The sequence below is a fragment of the Coenobita brevimanus genome, chromosome 62 (assembly GCF_032717465.1).
Source record: "Coenobita brevimanus isolate Jiangsu-jjx chromosome 62, ASM3271746v2, whole genome shotgun sequence".
NCBI classification, from domain to species: domain Eukaryota; kingdom Metazoa; phylum Arthropoda; class Malacostraca; order Decapoda; family Coenobitidae; genus Coenobita; species Coenobita brevimanus.
The window spans coordinates 3,400,675-3,407,160 of record NC_137015.1 but is presented as its reverse complement, the minus strand read 5'-3'; positions in this window follow the sequence as shown (position 1 = coordinate 3,407,160).

Here is a 6,486-nt window from a genome sequence, read left to right as displayed (position 1 = left end):
TCAAACCATCTTAGTTTACCTCTTTCTGCCACTGACGTATTTATTCTGATTAAGGGGGGGGGGTGTTTTTTAGACTAAAGAGTACGTACATTTAGAGAAAAGAGATGACCATCACAGAAGGTAGTGTGCTCATGCAGCTGCTTGTGTATAAATGTTATAAAAGTAGGCACAATGTTAAATGTGGTACCATGAGAAAAAGAAATGTGGCACAAATCGTTTATTGCAGCCAAACCGTCACCGCCGCATGATAATACTGGCGATTTTTTTCCTAACATTATATTTTCTGTAGTTTCAGTTTTCCTCTTCTTGAAATAACTGCATTTTCAGTGTGGTCTACGTATTCTGAGAATAACCGCAGCTTTATCTATGCATTTTTTCAGGATTCCTTGATTCGTAGGGGAGATTGTTATAGAGGATATCTCCCCCAACCCAGTTGTGGGAGAAGATTGATCTCCCCCCACTCCCCAGGATCTACGTCCATTCTCTCTGGCCACAGTGACATTGCCCACACCACACGTCCATCCCACCCACTCCATCCATCTACACACAAGGTCTCAATTTCGTCTACCCAAAGACCGTGATGTTGCTCATACTAACTGGTCTTATCTTTTATACGTACTACTGCCCTGGTCCATTACCACCCACGGCGTCAGTCGTTGTACCAGGGACGGTATGGGGCGCCTCTCCTTTTATTCTAATAATGCTTTATCTATACAGATAACCATAACAGTTATGTAAAAACATTACACGATATATAAGCATACTGAGTTTTGTCACAACAAATTAGACAATCTTGTTCATTATTATCTTAAAGACGGAGGAGATAACAAAACTTACCTAAGCCTTCATAAATCCCCAGACAACTGGTACTTTGTGTCTAAGTTACAGGTCTCAGAATCTATTATTGTCTGCGCTATATTGTTTCTGAGCTTCAGGTTTATATCTAAGTAGCTCAGAAAACCACATCATAATTCAAGAACTTTTTAATATTCTATTATACCTATACTCGCAAAGCAAAACGAATGTTCTGATTTGCTTGCCACGGTCGCGCGTTAACAAAAGGATAGACTTTACCCAACCTTAACCCAACTTTATGGATGGGATAGAACGGCGGCCAAGAGGTTGACCCTTTACTTTTGACGACAATATCTCGTAATACAAGGTCACAGGGTTAGGCCAGTGTTGAACTGAACGTTTTTAACCAGTTTAGACCAATCTTGGAGGAAAGGCTGAGGGTAATGCTAAAACGAAAAGGTTTAATGTTGAGGATAATTAGTTACAGGTAAACTTTAATTAGACTGGACCATTTATTAATTATTACGATAAATGAAATTCAAGTAAAGTACAGGACAGAAACGACTGATAGTTATTTACCAATACATGTCAATGCACATTAGACTGTGAGCCTGACTGCCAAAATAAATCCCAACGAGGAAGGCACCAAAAGGACAGTGTCCGCCTGTGTTGGCAGGGCTACCACGAGCCGCCCACTCACGGGCACGATCCCACTACTGCTCGACACGGGTGCTTTTGGCTGCTGGGTTTCCCCCCTGGCCCGGTTCACACCTCCTTAGTCAACCTGGACGCCCCTGGCTCCCCAAGGGTGGCCATATTGATGCCGAGCTTAGTGCGGACGCCCACTCAACATGGGAAGACCCGCAGCAGTGATCCCTCCCTCAAGCCGTCCAAGGCCCAGGCCTCCGAGTCGCCGGACTACAGGGCTGCGCCACCAGCCCCGGCCGACAGAACTTCCCTCGCTGGCAAACTTGTGGATCCCACCCCACCCCACCCACCCTCCACCATCTCCGGCCGATAACCTTTCCCTCGCAGCCAGTCTTGTACTTTCCATCCAGTCCCCCCCCCCCTCCCACCCATCTCCCGTCTGACTGGCTTATCTATCCACCCTCACTGCTCGGATAAACTATCGACACTCTTCCATGCAGCTCACCAACCAATACCCTATGGCTCTCTCTTGGTCCAACATGCCCATGGCTTATAGTCAAACCATCTTAGTTTACCTCTTTCTGCCACTGACGTATTTATTCTGATTAAAGGGGGGGGGGTATTTTTCAGACTAAAGAGTACGTACATTTAGAGAAAAGAGATGACCATCACAGAGGGTAGTGAGCTCATGCAGCTGCTTGTGTATAAATGTTATAAAAGAAGGCACAATGTTAAATGTGGTACCATGAGAAAACGAAATGTGGCACAAAATCGTTTATTGCAGCCAAACCGGCACCGCCGCATCATAGCACTGGCGATTTTTTTCCTAACATTATATTTTCTGTAGTTTCGGTTTTCCTCTTGTTGAAATAACTGCATTTTCAGTGTAGTCTACGTATTCTGAGAATAACCGCAGCTTTATCTATGCATTTTTTCAGGATTCCTTGATTCGTAGGGGAGATTATTATAGAGGATATCTCCCCCAACCCAGCTGTGGGAGAAGATTGATCTTCCCCCACTCCCCAGGATCTACGTCCATTCTCTCTGGCCACAGTGACATTGCCCACACCACACGTCCATCCCACCCACTCCATCCATCTACACACAAGGTCTCAATTTCGTCTACCCAAAGACCGTGATGTTGCTCATACTAACTGGTCTTATCTTTTATACGTACTACTGCCCTGGTCCATTACCACCCACGGCGTCAGTCGTTGTACCAGGGACGGTATGGGGCGCCTCTCCTTTTATTCTAATAATGCTTTATCTATACAGATAACCATAACAGTTATGTAAAAACATTACACGATATATAAGCATACTGAGTTTTGTCACAACAAATTAGACAAGCTTGTTCATTATTATCTTAAAGACAGAGGAGATAACAAAACTTTCCTAAGCCTTCATAAATCTCCAGACAAATTTGTGTCTAAGTTACGGGTCTCAGAATCTATTATTGTCTGCGCTATATTCTTTCTGAGCTTCAGGTTTATATCTAAGTAGCTCAGAAAACCACATCATAATTCAAGAACTTTTTAATATTCTATTATACCTATACTCGCAAAGCAAAACGAATGTTCTGATCTCCTTGCCACGGTCGCGCGTTAACAAAAGGATAGATTTTACCTGACCTTAACCCAACTTTATGGATGGGGATAGAACGGCGGCCAAGTGGTTGACCCTTTACTTTTGACGACAATATCTCGTAATACAAGGTCACAGGGTTAGGCCAGTGTTGAACTGAACGTTTTTAACCAGTTTAGACCAATCTTGGAGGAAAGGCTGAGGGTAATGCTAAAACGAAAAGGTTTAATGTTGAGGATAATTAATTACAGATAAGCTTTAATTAGACTGGACCATTTATTAATTATTACGATAAATGATATTCAAGTAAAGTACAAGACAGAAACGGCTGATAATTATTTACGAATATGTGTCAATGCACATAAGACTGTGAGCCTGACTGCCAAAATAAATCCCATAGAGGAAGGCACCAAAAGGACAGTGTCCGCCTGTGTTGGCAGGGCTACCACGAGCCGCCCACTCACGGGCGCGATCCCACTACTGCTCGACACGGGTGCTTTTGGCTGCTGGGTTTCCCCCCTGGCCCGGTTCACACCTCCTTAGTCAACCTGGACGCCCCTGGCTCCCCAAGGGAGGCCATATTGATGCCGAGCTTAATGCGGACGCCCACTCAACATGGGAAGACCCGCAGCAGTGATCCCTCCCTCAAGCCGTCCAAGGCCCAGGCCTCCGAGTCGCCGGACTACAGGGCTGCGCCACCAGCCCCGGCCGACAGAACAATCCTCGCTGGCAAACTTGTGCACCCCACCCCGCTCCTCCCCCCCACCCATCTCTCACCTGGCCGGGTTACCTGCCTACTCTCGCTCGACCCACTCACTCACTGCTGGGTGGCCTTCCCATGTTATTCCCTGTACCCTACTTGGTCCAGTTCGCCCACTGTTCAGGATCAAACCACCTTAACTGTTCCCTTGCCGCCCACGTGCAGTCACATTCCACACACCACATCTCCATCCCGCTCACTTCACCCATCCATATATATGGCTTTAGGTGAATTCCTCTAGCCCAGTTCATGCAATTTCTCTCGCGTCATTTACACATACATCCACCGTGTCTCACTGCTTCCACCCATTCCACCAGCTCCCCCTTATTTACAGCATTTACAGTACTATTGATTCCGATGTTTCTTATGAGGAGTCGCCACAAATTCCTAAACACCTGGTCCTTCACTCCGTCTATCCTTGAGTATATACCGATTTCTTGATCTTTACCGTCTCAGCTTATTGTTTAACTCTAAGTAGGGTAATTAAGGTAGGCATGTGATAAACTTAAGATTCGTTCATTTATTTATTTTGTCTACGGAGGCATTATTTTCTGCCCATGTAGTGGGAAAATGAAGAGTAGGGATGTGAACGATGGTATTAGAGAAGTGTCAGACATAAGTTTAAATTTCAGTAAAGACAAAGAGAAGTGCCACAGTGTATTTAGCTGATAAGAAGTCACATAATTCGTTTTTTCCACAGGTAAATAGCCATAACAACGATATCGCAGTCCCTCCTTCAGCTTAACACAAAGAAAATGAACCGTTTTCTTTGAAGTTTTAAGTAACAAGTAACTGTAAACAAGGAAAAAGTAAGAAGGAATTGCCATCTTTAAATAACGGCTTCGAGTATATGGAGATGCATAAAAAAAAAAATATACTGGAACAATTAAGTCTAAAAATAATGGCCAAAAAAGGAAAATTTCATCAGCTTTTAATACGATGGAAACTGGTGACTCGATCCCGGTGTTGGGGCTGCAGAGGCTCGTTAAGGTTTGTATTTGAAGTGGTAAAGAACGCTCCGTATCACCTCTTCCATGGCGATTTATTTTGCATATATCTTAACATCATCTTGTGTGTAATCCATATCCTCTTAAATAAAGGTAAGTTAAGTTTGCACCAATAAATCGAAGCGGAGCAGGTGTTGCGAAATATCCAATGCCACTTCGCTCGTCGGTCGATGAAGCTCCCTAACACCCCTTCCTTAGCGGTTTATTTTAGCATATAGCTCAATAATAATCTTTAGTATTATATATGTAATCCACAAATAATAACCTTTTGTATTATTTATGTTATTCAGCATGAAAATTAAAGAAAAATAAAATAAACAGTATAGAAAAGAGTAACATGGTGCAGTAAAAAAAAAAAAAAAAAAAATCGCTAAGGAAATGGTGCTAAGGAGCTTCCGACAAGAATACGAGCGACACGACAAAAAAAAAAAAAAAAAAAATCTTCAGCCCTTCACCTCGATGACTTATTCTCTAATCTACAGTACAGACGATTTTATTGTGTAGTTTTAGCTGATGGAAATCGCCTGGATAGCAAAAATATAATACAAAAAAGTCATCATAGGTTTATGGACCACTTTCATCTCTCTCTCTCTCTCTCTCGTGTCCAGTAGTTACATGAATAGTACACAAAATTTACTCTATGGTGTCATGAAATGCACTTGGTTGCAATGATTTTTTTCCATCATGGACAGTAGCCCAGTATAGAGAAAAATCCCTCCCACATAGTGAAAGCCTAGTTGTATTAGACTTGTTTGTATTGGACTGGATAGTTTGGTAATCAAAGTGATTAACGACATTTTAATCAATTAGAGAAAAGGCTAAATTATACTACCACGTGTCAATTCAAGAAAAGGGTACTGACAAAATATTAACGCACATGAAACTGTAAGCCTCAAACAAAATGCTAAGAGGTACCTCGAAAAAGACAAAAACAAAAAAAATCCCCCACAGGAAGGCACCAAAAGGACAGTGTCCGCCTGTGTTGGCAGGGCTACCACGAGCCGCCCACTCACGGGCGCGATCCCACTACTGCTCGACACGGGTGCTTTTGGCTGCTGGGTTTCCCCCCTGGCCCGGTTCACACCTCCTTAGTCAACCTGGACGCCCCTGGCTCCCCAAGGGTGGCCATATTGATGCCGAGCTTAGTGCGGACGCCCACTCAACATGGGAAGACCCGCAGCAGTGATCCCTCCCTCAAGCCGTCCAAGGCCCAGGCCTCCGAGTCGCCGGACTACAGGGCTGCGCCACCAGCCCCGGCCGACAGAATTATCCTCGCTGGCAAACTTGTGCACCCCACCCCGCCCCTCCCTCCCACCCCATCCAACCCTCACCAGCCCCGGCCGACAGGATTTCCCTCGCTGCATGGCACTAGGTCAGGAGAATTATTCTCTTGACCTAGGCATGGCACACCTGTACTTTCCACTCCGTACTTCCCCCCCCCAACCCCACCCCACCCATCTCACCTGCCTTCCGTCTGACTGGCTTATCAATCCACCCTCGCTCTTGCAGTTCACTGCTCGGTTAAACTGTCGTCCCTCTTTCATGTAGCTCATCCACCAATATCCTATGGTTCTCACTTGGTCCAACACGCCCATGGCTTATGATCCAACCATCTTAACTGATATCTTTCTGCCACTGGTGTATTCACTCTGATTGGGGGGGGGGATGATTTCTTAGACTAAGAACGGGCAG